Here is a 24,654-nt window from a genome sequence, read left to right as displayed (position 1 = left end):
TAGAAACAACACTGCAACCCTTCTTTCCCCACTAGAAAAGGTAGGGAGTAAAATATATGTTTACACATGATGACACTTTGACCTCTCCCCTCTCAGCGGCCCAGGCAACTTAGTTTTGACATAGAACAGATAACTGCAACCTCACCACAGAATTACACAAAAATACCATTCTGATGAGAATTAACTTACACACATTTGATGAATATAAAACATCTTACATATGTTACCAACAAATTCTGAATCTTCCCTAACAGGACCAACTCTCCATGTCACAGCTACCTAGCTAGCGACATGTCTAAGCAGAAGACTCCACTTTGGCCGGAGTATTACATGACCCATCCAATTAGCTAGGTGTGTCTGGGGGTGATTACGGCTATCGATTGTATTTCATGAACACGTGTACATTGTGGTTATAGCATTTCCTTCACATGATCTATCAATGATCTATCAAAGTGTGTCGGGTAAGTGTCATCTAATAATGATACAAATATTTTTTGCTTTTGATATTGCAACTATGCAAATAACCACTTCGCTGTACCGTTTACACCTGGATCCTGTGCATGTGACAAATAAACTTAGATTTTATTTGATATAGCGTGTGTTTACCACATGGCCTCATGTGAATCCTTAACCTCTCTTGGGCAGGGGGCAGTATTTTCACATCTGGATGAAAAGTGTGCCCAAAGTAAACTGCCTGTTACTCAGGCCCAGAAACTAGGATATGCATATAATTTGTAGATTTTGGATAGAAAACACTCCACAGTTTCTAAAACTGTTAAAATAATGCCTGTGAGCATAACAGAACTGATATGGCAGGCAAAACCCAGAGGACAAACCATCCCAAAAAAGATTATTCAGCCTACCACTATTTTCAATGGCTGTTACTTTTATTACAAGGCGATTGCAGTTCCCAGGGATTCCACTAGATGTCAACAGTCTTTAGAAAGAGTTTCAGGCTGGTTTTTGGAAAAATGAGCCAGAAATTGTAGTTTTTCTAGGTGGCTCCCATTTTGGCTGTAGTGTTTCCAAGCACGTGAATGAGAGCGCGTTCTTTGGTATTTTTCTCCGGTAAAGACAATAACGAGTCTCCGTCTTAAATTGTATTGTTTATTTACGTATTACGGTACCTAAGGTTAGGTTATAAACGTTGTTTGACTTGTTTGGAAAAGTTTCTTAGTAAAAGTTTATTCGTTTGGGCTTCATTTTGTATGCATTTTGATGGAGGGAAACTGGGTGGATTATTGACTGAAGTGCACCAGCTAAACTGAGTTTTTATGGATATAAAGATGGACATTATTGAACAAAATACCAATTTGTGATGTAACTGGTACCTTTTGGAGTGCCAACAGAAGAAGATCATCAAAGGTATGGCATTTTTTATATTGCTATTTCTGACTTTCGTGTCACACCTGCCTGGTTGAAATATGTTTTTCATGGCGCTGTCCTCAGATAATCGCATGGTGTGCTTTCACCGTAAAGCCTTTTTGAAATCTGAAACAGCGGCTGGATTAACAAGAAGTTACGCTTTCTTTTGATGTATTACACTTGAAAGTTAAATATTTATAATTCTGTAGTTTGAATTTCTCTCTCCGCAATTTCACCGGATGTTGGCCAGGTGGGGCTAAGGCTTAGGAGTGTGAACGATGCTGAATGGGAGTTGACAAGGAAGAGCTCTCCAGTAGGGTTACCAAAACATTCAAGCACCATTTTCAAAAAGTGGGGTTACAAGTTGATCAACTTTTAAAGGAGAATTTCTTTCCCATTGTTCCTCAACTGTAGGTATGATATACAATTGTATACCATGGAAAACATGTGTTTGATGTATTTTAGACTATTCCATTAATTCCGCTTCAGCCATTACCAGGAGCTCGTCCTCCCTAATTAAGGTGCCACCAACCTCCTGTGACACACACACACACACACACACACACACACACACACACACACACACACACAATCCTAACCCTAACCTTAGCCCTAACCTTAACCCCAAACCTAACCCTAATTCTAACTCTAACTCTAATTGTAACCCTAACCCTTAATCTAACCACCTAAGCTTTTTTCCTTGTAGCAACCAGTGAAATGTCCCCACATGTCCAAACTTTCCTTGTTTTATTATTCTTCTGGTCCCCACAAGAATAGTAAAAACAAATCACACACACAGACACAAACACACACACACACAGACACACACACACGATCACCAGAGCTCATGTTGCTAAGGCCCAGCTGTCTGGAGAGTCTTCAGAAAGAGAGATGAGACATCGTCAGAAATGTCTACGAGAGAGAGAGATAGAGAGGGAGGAAAAAAGAAGGAGAGCGAAAGAGGGAGAGCACAGACTACTGAACATTTGGAATGTGTCAGAATGTGAAAGACTTACATGTGATTCCAGTAGAAGAAAGAGTTGAGTTCTTTGAAACTGGAAAGAGACTGTAGTTTCAAGTTGTATTAGCTGTATGTACAGTATCCCATACTGTGCAGAAATGTACAAGGATATGCATGGTACACATCGTCCAACGAAGGTCTTACTTCTCAACAACGCAACAACAATAAAAAATAAAAGAATGTAAAAGATAAGAATACGAACATAAAGTAAATGCCTCAGTAGAATATAATAAACATTTTAACATAAGTATAATACAGGAAGGCACAATTTATAGTACAATATTTAAGGGGGGGATGGGGGGCAGTGTATAAATTGAGCAGTATAATAAAAGTGTGGTAGCAGCAGTTGTGATGTGTGTGTAGCTTGAATGTATGTATGTGTGTATGTCTGTGAGGGTGTGTGCATGAGTGATTGCATATGTGCCAAGGTGCGTAGAATCAAAGCAGTCCAGTTCTAGTGTTCATCAGTCTAATGGCGTGTAGATAGAACCTGTTGGTATCAGACCTAGTGGTTAGAGCATTGGGCCAGTAACCGGAAGGTTGCTGGATCGAATCCCAGAGCTGACAAGGTAAAAATCTGTCGTTCTGCTCCTGAGCAAGGCAATTCACTGTTCCCCGGGCGCTAAAGACGTGGATGTCAATTAAGGTAGCGCCCTGAACCTCTCTGGTTCAGAGGGGTTGGGTTAAATGCAGAAAACACATTTCAGTCAAATAAATTCAGTTGGACAACTGACTAGGTATCCCCCTTTCCATTTCCCTCACGCTACGATACCGTCGGCCCAATGGTGAGGGAGAGAACAGCTCATGTCTGGGGTGTGTGGGATCTTTGATGATGCTGCGTGACTTCCTCTGGCACTGTTTCGAGTAGATGTCCTGGATAGGTTGGAGCACAGTCCCAGTGATGTACTGGCCGTCTTCACCACCTGCTGAATGGTCTTGCGGTGGTGGACAGAGCAATTCCCTTACCAGTGATGCAACTGTTTAGGACAGTGTTGATGGTGCAGCGGTAGTATTTGGAGAGGACCCAGGGCGGCATGCCAAATTTATTCAGCCTCCTTAGGAAGTAGAGACGCTGTTGCACCCTCTTGACAAGAGTGGTGTTATTGGTTCATGACAAGTCCTTGGTGATGTGGACGCTGAGGAACTTAAAACTCGTGACTCTCTCTACTGCAGTCCCGTCGGGGCATGTTCCCTCTGCTTCCTGAAGTCAACAATCATCTCCTTTGTTTTGCTGATGTTGAGGGAGAGGTTATTTTCCTGACACCCCAATGCCAGTTCACTTACCTCCTCTCTATAGGCTGACGTCATTGTTGGTCGTTGTTATCAGGCCTACAACCGTGGTGTTGACAGCAAACTTGATGATGGAGTTGGAGTCGTTCAAAGCCACGCAGTCGTGAGTGATTAGAGAGCACAGCAGAGGACTGAGGACACACCCCTGGGGGGACCCTGTGTTAAGAGTCAGTGTGGAGGAGGTGTTGTTGCCAATCCTCACAGTCTATGGTCTGTCCGTCAGGAAGTCCAGGATCCAGTTGCAGAGGGTGATGTCCAGACCCAGGGGCTCTGAGCTTGGTGTCGAGCTTGGAGGGAACAATAGTGTTGAATGCTGAACTCTAGTCAATTACCAACATTCTGACATAGGTTGTCCTCTCGTCCAGATGTGTTACTGTCATGTGAATAGTGATGGACATGGCATCTTCTGTGGATCTGCAAATTGGAGTGAATCATGTGTGCCTGACATGCTGGCCTTGATGTGGGCCATGACCAGCCTCTTGAAGTACTTCATGATGACCTAGGTGAGCGCGACAAGCCGATAGTCATTTGGGCATGTCAACTTGTTTGACTTGGGCACTGGGATGATGGTACTCCTTAAAGCAGGTAGGGATTAGAAAAAGCCAGCCAGCTGGTCAGCACACACTCTGAGGACGCGGCCAGGGATGCCATCTGGGCCGGTAGCTTTGTGAGTATTCACTTTTTTTAGAGTTTTCCTCACATCAGCCTCAGAGAGCGAAAGCACCTGGTCATCCGGAGCACTGAGAGTCTTTCTGGAAAGCTCGGTATTTTCTGCCTCAAAGCAAGCATAGAATGTCTTAAGCTTGTCTGGGAGGGATGCTTCGGTGGGCACGACACAGCTGGATTTAACACATGCAACGCGAGTCTGAGTGGTCAAACATCAATTCAAGTTTGAGTTTGTATTGTCTTTTTGCATCTGTAATGGATTTGCGGATCTCGTACCTGTGGCCATGGGCTCTTTGGTGACACATACCAGGCTGAAACAATAATTTGGTTGTTAAGAAAACAAAGGAGCACCTGAAATCAATAGCTGTAATAGTGACTTTGGGGCATTGTGCCAAAGTCATGGGGAAGATATTCAACTCTGCTTTGAATCTCCATGTACACATGGACACATACAAATATTTGAGGGGGTATGGAGAAATGGGGGGAGACAGAGAGTCGGCCATCCAGCAAGTTCATAATTTGCCTCCGGTGTGTCAGAGTGCGCTCGGGGTTGTTCGTAAATTCAGAGCGTTGTCAGATTGTCATTTGTAAATACAGAGCATTTCGCTCTTGGCACGTTCAGAGAGCACAATGGATGCTCTAACCGAGATGTAGGGTTGGTCTTAGTGTTCTGACCTCACCATGGCAGTCAAGTACCCAAGCTAGCTGGGTTAAGTTCTCAAACCAGAATGCTCTAAAAGTGCCAGAGCTACTTTACAAACGCACCCCCGGCCTAAGACAGAGAACACAAGAGGAAGAAAGAGGGTGTGTGGGAGAAAGAGAGATAGAGGAGTGTAAGGAATTTCCCTAGCCTCGCCACAACAAAATCTACAGTGGATACTACATGGAAGATCAAGACATGGCTCAGGCACCTGGACAGTAAATTACAAAATGGCTACTCCACGCTGAACAAGTAGACTATTGTGTGCTCCTTTAGCTAATACGGCTCTGTACTATACCTTCAGTTTAAGTAATCTGCTCGTTATACAGTGCCTTGCGAAAGTATTCGGCCCCCTTGAACTTTGCGACCTTTTGCCACATTTCAGGCTTCAAACATAAAGATATAAAACTGTATTTTTTTGTGAAGAATCAACAACAAGTGGGACACAATCATGAAGTGGAACGACATTTATTGGATATTTCAAACTTTTTTAACAAATCAAAAACTGAAAAATTGGGCGTGCAAAATTATTCAGCCCCCTTAAGTTAATACTTTGTAGCGCCACCTTTTGCTGCGATTACAGCTGTAAGTCGCTTGGGGTATGTCTCTATCAGTTTTGCACATCGAGAGACTGACATTTTTTCCCATTCCTCCTTGCAAAACAGCTCGAGCTCAGTGAGGTTGGATGGAGAGCATTTGTGAACAGCAGTTTTCAGTTCTTTCCACAGATTCTCGATTGGTTTCAGGTCTGGACTTTGACTTGGCCATTCTAACACCTGGATATGTTTATTTTTGAACCATTCCATTGTAGATTTTGCTTTATGTTTTGGATCATTGTCTTGTTGGAAGACAAATCTCCGTCCCAGTCTCAGGTCTTTTGCAGACTCCATCAGGTTTTCTTCCAGAATGGTCCTGTATTTGGCTCCATCCATCTTCCCATCAATTTTAACCATCTTCCCTGTCCCTGCTGAAGAAAAGCAGGCCCAAACCATGATGCTGCCACCACCATGTTTGACAGTGGGGATTCAGCTGTGTTGCTTTTACGCCAAACATAACGTTTTGCATTGTTGCCAAAAAGTTCAATTTTGGTTTCATCTGACCAGAGCACCTTCTTCCACATGTTTGGTGTGTCTCCCAGGTGGCTTGTGGCAAACTTTAAAGGACACTTTTTATGGATATCTTTAAGAAATGGCTTTCTTCTTGCCACTCTTCCATAAAGGCCAGATTTGTGCAATATACGACTGATTGTTGTCCTATGGACAGAGTCTCCCACCTCAGCTGTAGATCTCTGCAGTTCATACAGAGTGATCATGGGCTTCTTGGCTGCATCTCTGATCAGTCTTCTCCTTGTATGAGCTGAAAGTTTAGAGGGACGGCCAGGTCTTGGTAGATTTGCAGTGGTCTGATACTCCTTCCATTTCAATATTATCGCTTGCACAGTGCTCCTTGGGATGTTTAAAGCTTGGGAAATCTTTTTGTATCCAAATCCGGCTTTAAACTTCTTCACAACAGTATCTCGGACCTGCCTGGTGTGTTCCTTGTTCTTCATGATGCTCTCTGCGCTTTTAACGGACCTCTGAGACTATCACAGTGCAGGTGCATTTATACGGAGACTTGATTACACACAGGTGGATTGTATTTATCATCATTAGTCATTTAGGTCAACATTGGATCATTCAGAGATCCTCACTGAACTTCTGGAGAGAGTTTTCTGCACTGAAAGTGAAGGGGCTGAATCATTTTGCACGCCCAATTTTTCAGTTTTTGATTTGTTAAAAAAGTTTGAAATATCCAATAAATGTCGTTCCACTTCATGATTGTGTCCCACTTGTTGTTGATTATTCACAAAAAAATACAGTTTTATATCTTTATGTTTGAAGCCTGAAATGTGACAAAAGGTAGCAAAGTTCAAGGGGGCCGAATACTTCCGCAAGGCACTGTAATATGCAGTTTTGAATTATTTTCTTCATTGAGCTAAAATTGTCCATGTCGTAGTATACAGTGGAGCAAAAAAGTATTTAGTCATCCACCAATTGTGCATGTTCTCCCACTTAAAAAGATGAGAGAGGCCTGTAATCTTCATCATAGCTACAGTTCAACTATGACAGACAAAATGAGAAAAAAAAATTCAGAAAATCACATTGTAGGATTTGTAATGAATTTATTTGCAAATTATGGTGTAAAATAAGTATTTGGTCAATAACAAAAGTTCATCTCAGTACTTTGTTATATACCCTTTGTTGGCAATGACAGAGGTTAAACGTTTTCTGTAAGGCTTCACAACGTTTTCACACACGATTGCTGGTATTTTGGCCCATTCCTCCATGCAGATCTCCTCTAAAGCAGTGATGTTTTGGGGCTGTTGCTGGGCAACACAGACTTTCAACTCCCTCCAAAGATTTTCTATGGGGTTGAGATCTGGAGACTGGCTAGGACACTCCAGGACCATGAAATGCTTCTTACGAAGCCACTCCTTCGTTGCCCGGGCGGTGTGTTTGGAATCATTGTCATGCTGAAAGACCCAGCCACGTTTCATCTTCAATGCCCTTGCTGATGAAAGGAGGTTTTCACTCAAAATCTCACGATACATGGCCCCATTGATTCTTTCCTTAACACGGATCAGTCGTCCTGGTCACTTTGCAGAAAAACAGCCCCAAAGCATGATGTTTCCACCCCCATGCTTCACAGTAGGTATGGTGTTCTTTGGATGCAACTCAGCATTCTTTGTCCTCCAAACACGACGAGTTGAGTTTTTACCAAAAAGTTATATTTTGGTTTCATCTGACCATATGACATTCTCCCAATCTTGTTCTGGATCATCCAAATGCTCTCTAGCAAACTTCAGACGGGCCTGGACATGTACTGACTTAAGCAGGGGGACACGTCTGGCACTGCAGGATTTGAGTCCCTGGTGGCGTAGTGTGTTACTGATGGTAGGCTTTGTTACTTTGGTCCCAGCTCTTTGCAGGTCATTCACTAGGTCCCCGTGTGGTTCTGGGATTTTTGCTCACCATTCTTGTGATCATTTTGAATCCACGGGGTGAGATCTTGCGTGGAGCCCCAGATCGAGGGAGATTATCAGTGGTCTTGTATGTCTTCCATTTCCTAATAATTGCTCCCACAGTTGATTTCTTCAAACCAAGCTGCTTAGCTATTGCAGATTCAGTCTTCCCGGCCTGGTGCAGGTCTACAATTTTGTTTCTGGTGTCGGTGTCCTTTGACAGCTCTTTGGTCTTGGCCATAGTGGAGTTTGGAGTGTGACTGTTTGAGGTTGTGGACAGGTGTCTTTTATACTGATAACAAGTTCAAACAGGTGCCATTAATACAGGTAACGAGTGGAGGACAGAAGATCCTCTTAAAGAAGAAGTTACAGGTCTGTGAGAGCCAGAAATCTTGCTTGTTTGTAGGTGACCAAATACTTATTTTCCACCATAATTTGGAAATAAATTCATTAAAATTCCTACAAAGTGATTTTCTGTATTTTTTTCTCATTTTGTCTGTCATAGTTGAAGTGTACTATGATGAAAATTACAGTCCTCTCTCATCTTTTTAAGTGGGAGAACTTGCACAATTGGTGGCTGACTAAATACTTTTTTTGCCCCACTGTATCTGCCCCAGGCTGGGGAAATGGGGTAATGGATAAGAGATGAGGGGATTTCCTGTTTGTCATGGCTCAAGGGTCTTTCTCGACAACACCTTACAAAGGACCTCTCTGTATGAAAATTCATCTGGCCAAGATTTTCACTGCAGGATACAGTTGCATGAGAGGTCACTGTTAATCAAGGACACATCAGAAACAACACATCTGTGAGTACACTTTACACAAGGACAGTAGGTATACATTACACAAGAATACTTGAAAGTACATTTTGCTCTAATGTGGTTTGATTTGTTCACCTGTTTATAGCGGTTTGTGGCATTCTGTAAACTGGATTGAATATGATGAACACACTAGTCCTTTCCGGAATCCAGAGACCCGTAATCGGAGCAGGTCAGAGGAAATGCCATTCCCCTCCTACACACTCCCACAAGCATGATCGCTGGCATACAGAGGCAAGTGCCTTGTCCCTAGACTTGTCATTCCACCTATGGGTAGTGTAATTTTGTCATTTTTAAAAATTTATTTCACCTAATTTATATTCTGTCATAAAGACCACATGTTCAACTTCATAACAAGCATGGTATCCCATCTCAAGAGGTTCAATTAAGAAAAATGACTATAAGTGACGGGGTTGGCAATTGGATCTTTATTCAGCCATAACTTCCCTTGTGACAGGGGCAATGGAAGCTTGTCGTCTGAAACAAGGAGGGGCCATTGAATGCAAGCTTAACAAAAACATTTGAACTTGTTAAAACATTTCTAGCTATGGGTAACATGTTAGATGCGCTCAGTTTTCCACCACAAAACTCCAGAAAATGGCTAAAAAGAGGAGAAACAGCGCACCTGCTTTTACACTATGATTTGACTATTAGATGTTCAATGTTTCTTTTGAACAAATAATAAAAAATAATAAACAGTTATTGTGCTGCCAGGGTTTCACTCTGCGATGTGTTGTATTGGATTCGACCCAAACCTGAAGTTTTTAATTTAAGTTAATTACTTTGCCATGTTGTTTTGTTGTATTACTAAAGGGCCTTGTTGCCAACAGAATTGATGATTTGGAATGGATAACACAGGCTTCCTTCTGTTCCCTTTGCCATACAGGCCAGTATTGTGGAGTGAATGCAATGTTGTGGAACCTTCTGTATTTCCGTGTACTGTCGTGGCAACATTATGTTTCGGGTATGCTTGTCACCGGCAGAGACAGGGGAGTTTGACAGGATCAAAATGAATATGAAAGAAGTAAAGCCCATGTAAAAAGATAGCGGTAAAACCCGCGTCAGTCTTCTGAGTAACTAATCCTAGACTATAGTTATATTTTATTTGCTTTTCGCATTTCATTTATAGGCAGCAAAATGTGAAAACTGTATAAGGGCTGTTTAGACTTTGCTACATTCACAGTATGCACACAAATCTGTTTTCCATCTGGTTTGCATTACAACCACAGGAGGTTCATTGGGGAGAACGGGCTCATGGTAATGACTGGATTGGAATGAGTGGAATGGTATTTGTTGCCATTCCATTTGCTCTGTTCCCGGCCATTATTATGAGCCGTTCTCCCTTCAGCAGCCGCCGCTGATTACAACATACAGAAATGCGTGACATCAAACAAAAATTGGGTCAACATTCTGCAACAAAGTAGCTATGCTAGTAATTCAAAACAAAAACATTAGGCTAAATTTGATTTTGATGTGCAACATTTGCATGGATTGAAACTAAATCCATACATTTGAGTTTGATGTGCATGCATCAAATGGTCATCAGCTCCAACACAAATACATCTATGTTAAAAACATACACTGAGTGTACAAATCATTAGGAACACCTTCCTAATATTGAGTTGCATCCCCTTTTCCCCAGAACAGACTCAATTCGTCGGGGCATGGACTCTACAAGGTGTTGAAAGTGTTCCACGGGGATGATGGTCCATGTTGACTCCAGTGGATCCCACCGTTGTGTCAAGTTGGCTGGACATCTTTTGGGTGGTGGATCATTCTTGATATACACGGGAAACTGTTGAGCGTGAAAAACCCAGAAGCGTTGCAGTTCTTGACACACTCAAACCAGCGCGCCTGGCACCTACTACCATACCTTGTTCAAAGGCACTTACATATTTTGTCTTGCCCATTCACCCTCTGAATGACACACATACACAATCCATGTCTCAATTGTCTCAAGGCTTACAAATCTTTATTTAACCTGTCTCCTCCCCTTCATCTACACTGATATAAGTGGATTTAACAAGTGACTTTAATAAGGGATCATAGCTGTCATGGAAAGAGCAGGTGTTCCTAATGTTTTGTACACTCCGTCCCAGTCAATCTGCTCTGTTTCTGCATGTGAAACAATTATTGGATGTTTCACACACCATAAAGAATGTAAGGGGATTGTTGAGCTGTGAAAACTATCAGGAGTTTGAGACAATGGGATCTGCTCTCCACTGACAAATACTGGAGGATGCTGTGTTGGTTTACATGGCCTGAAGGCTACATGAGGAAATTATTTAAAATGTTTAACAGAGCAGATGTAGGAGAGAGATGGAAATAACACACACCCCATAGGAAGTCTCCATATGAATATGAATGTTGATGACTGTATAAACTGTCCATGAGAAGGTGCTGGATTTACATTTTGAAACTGGAAATGAAAACTGATGAAACTGTCTCCCAAATGAGAGATTATTTTATTAACAAAACACAAACTCTCAAATTCAAACTACATCGGCGAAACTAGCAAGACACAGCAAAGATCTAAGTTGGAAAACATGCACTAGGCCGGGATTCAATCCACATAACCCTGTCGATAGTGCAGCTTTTAAAGGCTATGCTACTGCATTCGTGGAGAAAAAGCTATACTACCGCATTCAATCGGAAATTACCATGAAATTGTTGACAAAGCGCAAACAGATTTATTGCCAGCCATAACACATAGTTGGCATGTCATGTATACAAAAACGACATGATACATAAATACAGCCCTAGACTCTAAAGCCTTGTTCACAGTGGCAGTGCCTAAAATCGTATTTTGTTGCCTATTCGATTCAAATCTATAATTTTTCCTGCACTCTAAACAGCCAAAAAGCAAATGGAATCGGATAACTCACATTTCAAACCACCTCTTTAGGTGGTTTAACAATCTGATACAAATCTGATTCCTAGCCATGTGACTTCTGTCTGAATGCTCAAATCTGGTTTATTTGCCCTCAAGTTGTGTTTAGACTGTTATCTGGCATATCTTTTGACAGTTTGACAACAATATGTGGTAGCTAACTAGCTTGTTAATTCTTTACAAACACCTTTGTGAATGTGCTAGCTAGTTCACTGTTGTGGCTAGTCAAAAAGGACTTGTTGTAAAAGTTGCATCATCTTATCCTTTGAGGCTTTAAAAGTGTTCTTACACTATGATTTTTTAACATTCAAAGCAGGTGGGAAACATCCATGGTAGGCATTGTTGTCACCTTAGCTTTTTACATAACTTATGAGTAATAGGACACATGAGCACCACCACCAATCAGCCTATGCCATTGTGCACACACCCGCCATTACCATGACAACTAGTGTAGCCATGTTAACAAATGACTGCTGTCTGAAGATACGCTCATCTGATTTGGTCACTTGTATCTTGCAGTTTGGACAGTCAGTATTCAAACCGTGCCTTCAGAAAGTATTCACACCCTTTGACTTATTCCACATTTTGTTGTGTTACAGCCTGAATAAAACATTTATTAAATATATTATTTTTCTCACCCATCTACACACTAACCCATAATGACAGAGTGAACATAGGATTTTAGAATTTTTTGAAATGTATTTGAAAAGGAAATACAGAAATATCTAATTTACATAAGGATTCACAACCCTGAGTCAATACATGTTAGAATCCCCTTGGCATCGATTACAGCAGAGTCTGAGTTCTGTCTCGAAGAGCTTTGCACACCTGGATTCTACAATATTTACACATTTTTCTTTTTAAAATTCTTGAAGCTCTGTTAAGTAGGTTGTTGATCATTGCTAGATAGTCCTTTTCAAGTCTTGCCATTGATTTTCAATCCGATTTAAGTCAAAAAGCCATTCAGGAACATGTCGTCTTGGTAAGAAACTCCAGTGTATATTTAGCATGCTTTTGGTTATTGTCCTGCTGAAAGGTGAATGTCTCCATGTTGTCTTTTTGCAAGCAGACTGAAACAGGTTTTCCTCTAGGATTTATCTATGCTGGATCTAGGATAGCAGAGTACCTACCAATCTTCCGAAAGCACCTGCAAACCTACCTCTTCAAAGAGTAACTTAAATAATCCCTCTCTTCACCTTGAAACCCCCACAACAAAAAAAGATGAATGAACTAACTGGATAAGAGCGTCTGCCCCAAACCAAAAAAGATGAATGAACTAACTGGATAAGAGCGTCTGCCCCCCCCCCCCCCCCCAAAAAAAAAAGATTAATTAACTAACTGGATCAGAGCATCTGCCCCAAACAAAAAAAGATGAATGAACTAACTGGATAAGAGCGTCTGCCCCAAACCAAAAAAGATGAATGAACTAACTGGATAAGAGCGTCTGCCAAAAACAAAAAAAGATGAATTAACTAACTGGATAAGAGCATCTGCCCCAAACCAAAAAAGATGAATGAACTAACTGGATAAGAGCGTCTGCCCCAAACAAAAAAAGATGAATTAACTAACTGGATAAGAGCATCTGCCCCAAACAAAAAAAGATGAATTAACTAACTGGATAAGAGCGTGTGCCCCAAACCAAAAAAGATGAATGAACTAACTGAACAAGAGCGTCTGCCCCAAACAAAAAAAGATGAACGAACTAAATGGATAAGAGCGTCTGCCCCAAACAAAAAAAGATGAATAAACTAACTGGATAAGAGCGTCTGCCAAAAACCAAAAAAGATGAATGAACTAACTGGATAAGAGCGTCTGCTCCATACAAAAAAATATGAATGAACTAACTGGATAAGAGCGTCTGCCCCAAACCAAAAAAGATGAATGAACTAACTGGATAAGAGCGTCTGCCCCAAACAAAAAAAAGATGAACAAACTAACTGGATAAGAGCGTCTGCCCCAAACAAAAAAAGATGAACGAACTAACTGGAAAAGAGCGTCTGCCCCAAACAAAAAAGGATGAATGAGCTAACTGGATAAGAGCGTCTGCCCCAAACAAAAAAATATGAATAAACTAACTGGATAAGAGCGTCTGCCCCAAACCAAAAAAGATGAATGAACTAACTGGATAAGAGCATCTGCCCCAAACAAAAAAAGATGAATGAACTAACTGGATAAGAGCATCTGCCCCAAACAAAAAAAGATGAATTAACTAACTGGATAAGAGCATCTGCCCCAAACCAAAAAAGATGAATGAACTAACTGGATAAGAGCATCTGCCCCATACAAAAAAAATATGAATTAACTAACTGGATAAGAGCGTCTGCCCCAAACCAAAAAAGATGAATGAACTAACTGGATAAGAGCGTCTGCCCCAAACAAAAAAAGATGAATAAACTAACTGGATAAGAGCGTCTGCCCCAAACCAAAAAATATGAATGAACTAACTGAATAAGAGCGTCTGCCCCAAACAAAAAAAGATGAATGAACTAACTGGATAAGAGCATCTGCCCCAAACAAAAAAAGATGAATGAACTAACTGGATGAGAGCGTCTGCCCCAAACCAAAAAAGATGAATGAACTAACTGGATAAGAGCATCTGCCCCATACAAAAAAAATATAAAATAACTAACTGGATAAGAGCGTCTGCCCCAAACCAAAAAAGATGAATGAACTAACTGGATAAGAGCGTCTGCCCCAAACAAAAAAATATGAATTAACTAACTGGATAAGAGCGTGTGCCCCAAACCAAAAAAGATGAATGAACTAACTGGATAAGAGCGTCTGCCCCAAACAAAAAAAGATGAACGAACTAACTGGATAAGAGCGTCTGCCCCAAACAAAAAAAGATGAATAAACTAACTGGATAAGAGCATCTGCCCCAAACAAAAAAAAGATGAATGAACTAACTGGATAAGAGCGTCTGCCAAAAACCAAAAAAGATGAATGAACTAACTGGATAAGAGCGTCTGCTCCATACAAAAAAATATGAATGAACTAACTGGATAAGAGCGTCTGCCCCAAACCAAAAAAGTTGAATGAACTAACTGGATAAGAGCGTCTGCCCCAAACAAAAAAAAGATGAACAAACTAACTGGATAAGAGCGTCTGCCCCAAACAAAAAAAGATGAACGAACTAACTGGAAAAGAGCGTCTGCCCCAAACAAAAAAGGATGAATGAGCTAACTGGATAAGAGCGTCTGCCCCAAACAAAAAAATATCAATAAACTAACTGGATAAGAGCGTCTGCCCCAAACCAAAAAAGATGAATGAACTAACTGGATAAGAGCGTCTGCCCCAAACAAAAAAAGATGAATGAACTAACTGGATAAGAGCATCTGCCCCAAACAAAAAAAGATGAATTAACTAACTGGATAAGAGCATCTGCCCCAAACCAAAAAAGATGAATGAACTAACTGGATAAGAGCATCTGCCCCATACAAAAAAAATATGAATTAACTAACTGGATAAGAGCGTCTGCCCCAAACCAAAAAAGATGAATGAACTAACTGGATAAGAGCGTCTGCCCCAAACAAAAAAAGATGAACGAACTAACTGGATAAGAGCGTCTGCCCCAAACAAAAAAAGATGAATGAACTAACTGGAAAAGAGTGTCTTCCTCAAACAAAAAAGGATGAATAAGCTAACTGGATAAGAGCGTCTGCCCCAAACAAAAAAAGATGAATAAACTAACTGGATAAGAGCGTCTGCCCCAAACCAAAAAATATGAATGAACTTACTGAATAAGAGTGTCTGCCCCAAACAAAAAAAGATGAATGAACTAACTGGATAAGAGCATCTGCCCCAAACAAAAAAAGATGAATGAACTAACTGGATGAGAGCGTCTGCCCCAAACCAAAAAAGATGAATGAACTAACTGGATAAGAGCATCTGCCCCATACAAAAAAAATATAAATTAACTAACTGGATAAGAGCGTCTGCCCCAAACCAAAAAAGATGAATGAACTAACTGGATAAGAGCGTCTGCCCCAAACCAAAAAAGATGAACGAACTAACTGGATAAGAGCGTCTGCCCCAAACAAAAAAGGATGAATGAACTAACTGGATAAGAGCGTCTGCCCCAAACAAAAAAAGATGAATAAACTAACTGGATAAGAGCGTCTGCCCCAAACAAAAAAAGATTAATGAACTAACTGGATAAGAGCGTCTGCTACATGACTAAAATATCAAATGTAATTGCATTTATTTTTATCCTAAAAAAACTCCCTAGTCCGTGATGATGACAAGCACACCCATAACATAATGAAATCACCACCATGCTTGAAAATATGAAGAGTGGGGCCTCCTGAGTGGCGCAGCAGTCTAAGGCACTGCATCCCAGTGCTAGAGGCTTCACTACAGATCCAGAAACTTTGCATTATTTTGTTTGTTTATGTACTATTTTTTTACGTTATTAGCTCAATAATGTTTTTTGTCATTACATACAGCCGGGAAGAACTATTGGATATTAGAGTGGCGGCAGGTAACGCACAAGAACTTCCGGCATTTCGACCAGGATTACAACCTCCCTGGAGCGGATCCTTTGTTTGCTCTCCCCAGAGAAATTGAACTTATTCCACCCAAATGTATTCCACCCAAAACAACGCCGGCGGAGGAGAGGTACTCGAGGCGGTGTTCTAGTCCGACTTAGGAAGTGTGCACACCACCCATCTCTCCTGAGTATTTTACTCTCTAATGTTCAATCTCTGGATAATAAAGTTGATGAGCTCAAGGCCGGAGTTGCTTTCAGAGAGACACCAGGTATTGTAAATAACTGTGGTTCACAGAAACATGGTTCTCTCAAGATATACTGTCTGACTCTGTAAAGCCAGTTGGGTTCTCAGTAGATCGCGCCAAGAGGAACAAACATCTCTCTGGGAAGCAGAAGAGTGGAGGTATATGTTTTATGATCAAACGACTTCTTGTGTAACTGTGATAACATACAGGAACTCAAGTCCTTCTGTTCAACCAACTTAGAATATCTCACAACCAAATGCCGTCCGTACTATCTCCCGAGAGAATTTTCGTCAATAATAGCCTCAGCGGTCTATATCCCCCCTAAAGCCGATACCACGACGGCCCTCAAAGAAATTCACTGGACTTTATGCAAACTGGTAACCACATATCCTGAAGCTGCATTTATTGTAGCTGGGGATTTTAACAAAGCAAATTTGAGGAAAAGGCTCCTGAAATTCAATATATTGATTGTTGTACTCGCGCTGCTAAAACTCTCGGCCATTGTTATACTACCTCCAGAATTCATATAAGGCCCTCCCTTGCCCTCCATTCGGAAAATCGGGCCATGATTCCATCTTGCTCCTCCCCTCCTATAGGCAGAAACTCAAACAAGAAGCACACGTGGTGAGGACTATTCAACACTGGTCTGACCATTTGGAATTCACGCTTCAATATTGTTTTGATCACGCAGACTGGGAAATGTTCAGAGTAGCTTCAGAAAATAACATTGACACATATACTGATACGGTGAATGAGTTAAACAGGAAGTGCATAGAAGATGTTGTACCCACTGTGACTATTAAAACTTACCCCAACCAGAAACCGTGGATAGACGGACCATTCACGCAAAACTGAAAGCGCGAACCACCTCATTTAATAACCAGGTCAAGAAGACTGGGAATATAGAAGAATACAAACAGTGTAGTTATTCCCTCCGCATAGTAATCAAGCAGGCTAAATGTCGGTATAGGGACAAAGGGGAGTCCCAGTTCAACGGCCCAGACACAAGACGTATGTGGAAGGTTTTACAGACATTCACGGTTTATCAAAGGAAAACCATGAAAACCATGTCGCGGACACCGAAGTCTTGCTTCCGGACAGGTTGAACACCTTCTTCGCTCGCTTTGAGGATAATACACGATGGTCTTCAAAGAGCGGGATGAACAGGCAGTGGCTCACGGTCCGCTATCAAGGACTGTTGACTCTCCTTCTCCCGTGGCTGACGTGAGTATGACATTTAAACGTGTGAACCTTCGCAAGGCTGCCAGCCAAGATGGTCCCTAGTCATGTCTTTAGAGCATGCGCAGACCAGCTGGCTGGTATGTTTACAGATATATTCATTATTTCCTTATCCCAGTCTGTTGTCCCCACATGCTTCAAGATGGCCACCATTGTCCCTGTACCTACGAAAGCAAAGGTAATTGAACTAAATGACTATCCCCAAAACAGCACTCACTTCTGTCATCATGAAATGCTTTGAGAGACTAGTCAAGAATCATATCACCTCCACCATAAATGCTATCCTAGACCCACTTCAATTTGCTTACCACCCCAATAGATCCACAGACAATGCAAACGCCACCACACTGCCCCATCTGGACACGAGGCATACCTACAGATGAAGTCAGAAGTTTAGGTTGAAGTCATTAAAACAAATTGTTCAATGGGGACAAAGATCGTACTTCTTGGAGAAATGTCCTCTGGTCTGATGAAACAAAAATAGAACTGTTTGGCAATAATGACCATTGTTATGTTTGGAGGAAAAAGGGGGTGGCTTGCAAGCCGAAGAACACCATCCCAAATGTGAAGCAGTTTGATTTGATTTGGGTGTGGTTTGCTGCAAGGTGCACTTCACAAAATAGATTGCATTGTGAGGAGGGAAAATTATGTGGATATGTCTCAACATCTCAAGACATCAGTCAGGAAGTTAAAGCTTGCTCGAAAATGGGTCTTCCAAATGGACAATGACCACAAGCATAGTTCCAAAGTTGTGGCAAAATGGCTTAAGGACAAAGCCCTGACTTCAATCAATCCTGTGGGCAGAACTCAAAAAGTGTGTGCGAGCAATGAGGCCTACAAACCTAACTCAGTTACACCAGCTCTGTCAGGAGGAATGGGCCAAAATTCACCCAACTTTTTGTGGGAAGCTTGTGGAAGGTTACCCGAAACGTTTGACCCAAGTTAAGCAATTTAAAGGCAATGCTACCAACTACTAATTGAGTGGATGTAAACTTCTGACACACTGGGAATGTCATGTATTGTCATGTTGTGTGTTTCTGTCCTTTCCCTTCACCCTGTCTCCCTCTGCTGGTCGTTGTTAGGTTACCTTTTCTCCCCCTCTTTCCCCCAGCTGTGCCTTGTCTCCTCCTAACTACCCATTCACCCCGTTTCCCACCTGTTCCCTTTTTCCCTCTGATTAGGTCCCTATATCTCTCTCTGTTTTTGTTCCTGTCCTTGTCGGATTCTTGTTTGTTGTGTTTCATGCCTGAACCAGACTATCGTCCTGTTTGCTGTAACCTTGTCCTGTCCTGTCGGAATCTGCCGGTCTATCTGAGCCTACCTACGTTTGGTTATTAAAGAAGCTCTGTTTAAGTTAGTTCGCTTTTGGGTCCTCATTCACTCACCGTAACAGAAGAATCCGACCAAGAATGGACCCAGCGACTTCGGATCCTCTCCACTCAGCCGTCGAGATCCAGGGAGCGATGCTAGGCAGACACGAGCAGGAATTGTCTGCTGCTCGACATGCCGTTGAGACCCTGGCCACCCAAGTCTCCAACCTCACAGAACAGGTTCACCATCTCCGCCTCGATCCACCGGCCACTTCCAGGGCTTTCGAATCTCCGGAGCCCAGAATCAATAACCCGCCGTGTTACTCTGGGGAGCCCACTGAATGCCGCTCGTTCCTCACCCAGTGTGATATTGTGTTTTCTCTCCAGCCCAACACTTACGCCAGGAGCAATGCTCGTGTCGCCTACGTCATATCTCTCCTTACTGGACGGGCTCGTGAGTGGGGCACGGCAATCTGGGAGGCAAGGGCTGAGTGTACTAACCAGTATCAGGACTTTAAGGAGGAGATGATACGGGTTTTTGATCGATCTGTTTTTGGGGAGGAGGCTTCCAGGGCCCTGTCTTCCCTATGTCAAGGCAATCGATCCATAACTGACTACTCTATTGAGTTTCGCACTCTTGCTGCCTCCAGTGGCTGGAACGAGCCGGCTTTGCTCGCTCGTCTTCTGGAGGGTCTCCGCGCAGAGGTAAAGGATGAGATTCTCTCCCGGGAGGTTCCTTCCAGCGTGGATTCCTTGATTGAACTCGCTATTCGCATTGAGCGACGGGTTGATCTTCGTCACCGAGCTCGTGGAAAGGAGCTCGCGTTCTCCGTTGCCCCCTCTCCGCATCACTACCATCTTCCTCTGCCGGCTCGGGAGCTGAGCCTATGCAGCTGGGAGGTATCCGCATCTCGACTAAGGAGAGGGAACGGAGAATCACCAACCGCCTCTGTCTCTATTGCGGTTCTGCTGGCCATTTTGTCACTTCATGTCCAGTAAAAGCCAGAGCTCATCAGTAAGCGGAGGGCTACTGGTGAGCGCTACTACTCCTGTCTCTCCTTCAAGATCCTGCACTACCTTGTCGGTCCATCTACGCTGGACCGGTTCGTCAGCTTCCTGCAGTGCCTTAATAGACTCTGGGGCCGAGGGCTGTTTTATGGACGAGACCTGGGCTCGGGAACATGACATTCCTCTCAGACAGTTAAGGGAGTCCACGGCCTTGTTCGCCCTGGATGGTAGTCCTCTCCCCAGGATTCAGCGTGAGACGCTACCTTTAACCCTCACTGTTTCTGGTAATCATAGCGAAACCATTTCTTTTTTGATTTTTCGTTCACCTTTTACACCTGTTGTTTTGGGCCATCCCTGGCTAGTTTGTCATAATCCTTCCATTAATTGGTCTAGTAATTCTATCCTCTCCTGGAACGTCTCTTGTCATGTGAAATGTTTAATGTCTGCTATCCCTCCTGTTTCCTCTGTCTCTTCTTCACAGGAGGAGCCTGGTGATTTGACAGGGGTGCCGGAGGAATATCACGATCTGCGCACGGTGTTCAGTCGGTCCAGGGCCACCTCTCTTCCTCCACACCGGTCGTATGATTGTAGTATTGATCTCCTTCTGGGAACCACTCCCCCCCGGGGTAGACTATACTCTCTGTCGGCTCCCGAACGTAAGGCTCTCGAGGATTATTTGTCTGTAGCTCTTGACGCCAGTACCATAGTCCCCTCCTCCTCTCCCGCCGGAGCGGGGTTTTTTTTTGTCAAGAAGAAGGACGGGTCTCTGCGCCCCTGCATAGATTATCGAGGGCTGAATGACATAACAGTTAAGAATCGTTATCCGCTTCCTCTTATGTCCTCAGCCTTCGAGATCCTGCAGGGAGCCAGGTTTTTCACTAAGTTGGACCTTCGTAACGCTTACCATCTCATGCGCATCAGGGAGGGGGACGAGTGGAAGACGGCGTTTAACACTCCGTTAGGGCACTTTGAATACCGGGTTCTTCCTTTCGGCCTCGCTAACGCTCCAGCTGTCTTTCAGGCATTAGTCAATGATGTCCTGAGAGACATGCTGAACATCTTTGTTTTCGTTTACCTTGACGATATCCTGATTTTTTCACCGTCACTCCAGATTCATCTTCAGCACGTTCGACGTGTCCTCCAGCGCCTTTTAGAGAATTGTCTTTTTGTGAAGGCTGAGAAGTGCACTTTTCATGCCTCCTCCGTCACATTTCTCGGTTCTGTTATTTCCGCTGAAGGCATTAAGATGGATCCCGCTAAGGTCCAAGCTGTCATTGATTGGCCCGCCCCTAAGTCACGCGTCGAGCTGCAGCGCTTTCTCGGCTTCGCGAACTTCTATCGTCGTTTCATCCGTAATTTCGGTCAGGTGGCAGCTCCTCTCACAGCCCTTACTTCTGTCAAGACGTGCTTTAAGTGGTCCGTTTCCGCCCAGGGAGCTTTTGATCTCCTCAAGAATCGTTTTACATCCGCTCCTATCCTTGTTACACCTGACGTCTCTAGACAGTTCGTTGTCGAGGTTGACGCGTCAGAGGTGGGCGTGGGAGCCATTCTTTCTCAGCGCTCCCTCTCTGACGACAAGGTCCACCCATGCGCGTATTTTTCTCATCGCCTGTCCCCGTCGGAACGTAACTATGATGTGGGAAACCGCGAACTGCTCGCCATCCGGTTAGCCCTAGGCGAATGGCGACAGTGGTTGGAGGGGGCGACCGTTCCTTTTGTCGTTTGGACTGACCATAGGAACCTTGAGTACATCCGTTCTGCCAAACGACTTAATGCGCGTCAGGCGCGTTGGGCGCTGTTTTTCGCTCGTTTCGAGTTCGTGATTTCTTATCGTCCGGGCTCTAAGAACACCAAGCCTGATGCTTTATCTCGTCTCTTCAGTTCTTCAGTAGCCTCCACTGACCCCGAGGGGATTCTCCCTGAGGGGCGTGTTGTCGGGTTGACTGTCTGGGGAATTGAGAGGCAGGTAAAGCAAGCGCTCACTCACACTCCGTCGCCGCGCGCTTGTCCTAGGAACCTTCTTTTCGTTCCCGTTCCTACTCGTCTGGCCGTTCTTCAGTGGGCTCACTCTGCCAAGTTAGCCGGCCACCCTGGCGTTCGGGGTACGCTTGCTTCCATTCGCCAGCGTTTTTGGTGGCCCACCCGGGAGCATGACACGCGTCGTTTCGTGGCTGCTTGTTCGGTCTGCGCGCAGACTAAGTCCGGTAACTCCCCTCCTGCCGGCCGTCTCAGGCCGCTTCCCATTCCCTCTCGACCGTGGTCTCACATCGCCTTAGATTTTGTCACCGGACTGCCTTCGTCAGCGGGGAAGACTGTTATTCTTACGGTTGTCGATAGGTTCTCTAAGGCGGCTCATTTCATTCCCCTTGCTAAGCTTCCTTCTGCTAAAGAGACGGCACAAATCATCATCGAGAATGTTTTCAGAATTCATGGCCTTCCGTCAGACGTCGTTTCGGACAGAGGTCCGCAATTCACGTCTCAATTTTGGAGGGAGTTTTGCCGTTTGATTGGGGCTTCCGTCAGTCTCTCTTCCGGCTTTCACCCCCAGTCTAACGGTCAAGCAGAACGGGCCAATCAGACTATTGGTCGCATCTTACGCAGTCTTTCTTTTCGCAACCCTGCGTCTTGGTCAGAACAGCTCCCCTGGGCAGAATACGCCCACAACTCGCTTCCTTCGTCTGCGACCGGGCTATCTCCTTTTCAGAGTAGCCTCGGGTACCAGCCTCCGCTGTTCTCATCTCAGTTCGCCGAGTCCAGCGTCCCCTCCGCTCAGGCTTTTGTCCAACGTTGCGAGCGCACCTGGAAGAGGGTCAGGTCTGCACTTTGCCGTTATAGGACGCAGACTGTGAGGGCTGCTAATAAGCGTAGAACTAAGAGTCCTAGATATTGTCGCGGTCAGAGAGTTTGGCTCTCCACTCAGAACCTTCCCCTTAAGACGGCTTCTCGCAAGTTGACCCCGCGGTTCATTGGTCCGTTCCGTATTTCTCGGGTCATTAATCCTGTCGCAGTTCGACTTCTTCTTCCGCGATACCTTCGTCGCGTCCACCCGGTCTTCCATGTCTCCTGTATTAAGCCCGTTCTTCGCGCCCCCGCTCGTCTTCCCCCCCCCCCCCCCCATCCTTGTCGAGGGCGCACCCATCTACAGGGTCCGCAGGATTTTGGACATGCGTCCTCGGGGCCGTGGTCACCAGTACCTCGTTGATTGGGAGGGGTACGGTCCTGAGGAGAGGAGTTGGGTTCCCTCTCGGGACGTGCTGGACCGTGCGCTGATCGAGGATTTCCTCCGTTGCCGCCAGGTTTCCTCCTCGAGTGCGCCAGGAGGCGCTCGGTGAGTGGGGGGGTACTGTCATGTATTGTCATGTTGTGTGTTTCTGTCCTTTCCCTTCACCCTGTCTCCCTCTGCTGGTCGTTGTTAGGTTACCTTTTCTCCCCCTCTTTCCCCCAGCTGTGCCTTGTCTCCTCCTAACTACCCATTCACCCCGTTTCCCACCTGTTCCCTTTTTCCCTCTGATTAGGTCCCTATATCTCTCTCTGTTTTTGTTCCTGTCCTTGTCGGATTCTTGTTTGTTGTGTTTCATGCCTGAACCAGACTATCGTCCTGTTTGCTGTAACCTTGTCCTGTCCTGTCGGAATCTGCCGGTCTATCTGAGCCTACCTACGTTTGGTTATTAAAGAAGCTCTGTTTAAGTTAGTTCGCTTTTGGGTCCTCATTCACTCACCGTAACAGGGAATGTGATGAAAGAAATAAAAGCTTAAATTAATCCTTCTCTCTAATATTATTCTGACATTTCACATTCTTAAAATAAAGTGGTGATCCTAACTGACCTAAGGATTTTTACTAGGATTAAATATCAGGAATTGTGAAAAACTGAGTTGATATGTATTCACTTGAGTGCAGCAGCTCTAGCTCCTTGAGTGTGGATGTTGCCTCTAATCCATGGCTTCTGGTTGGGATATGTACGCAGGGTCACTCTGGGGAACACGTAGTCAATGCACTTATTAATGATGCTGGTGACTGATGTAGTAAACTCCTCGATGCCATTGGATGAGTCCCCGAACATATTCCTGTCTGTGCTGGCGAAACAGTTCTGTAGTTTAGCATCCACTTCATTGGAACACTTCTGTATTGAGTGCTTCACAGGTACTTTCTGTTAGAGTTTTTGCTTGTAAGCAGAAATCAGGAGGATAGAATTTTGGTTAGATTTGCCAAAAGGGGGGAGAACTTTGTATGTGTCTCTGTGTATGAAGTAAAGGTCATCTAGAGTCTTTTCGCTCTAGTTGCACAGGTGACATGCTGGTTAAAATGAGGTAAGACGGATTTCAGTTTTCCTGCATTAAAATCACCAGCCACTAGGAGCACTGCCTCTGGATGAACATTTTCTTGTTTGCTTATGGCCCTTTGAAAGGGAAAACGGTAAGGTAGTCAGTTGTGCAACTGAATGCATTCACCTGAAATGTGTCTTCCGTATTTAACCCAACCCCTCTGAATCAGAGAGCTGCCTTAAATCGACATCCACGTCTTCGGTGCCCGGGGAACAGTGGGTTAACTGCCTTGCTCAGGGGCAGAATGACAGATTTTTACCTTGTCAGCTCGGGAATTCGATCCAACAAC

Source organism: Oncorhynchus mykiss, chromosome 2 (assembly GCF_057628025.1).
Source record: "Oncorhynchus mykiss isolate SJ-2025 chromosome 2, ASM5762802v1, whole genome shotgun sequence".
Classification (NCBI taxonomy): Eukaryota; Metazoa; Chordata; class Actinopteri; order Salmoniformes; family Salmonidae; genus Oncorhynchus; species Oncorhynchus mykiss.
This window is presented reverse-complemented; position numbering follows the sequence as displayed.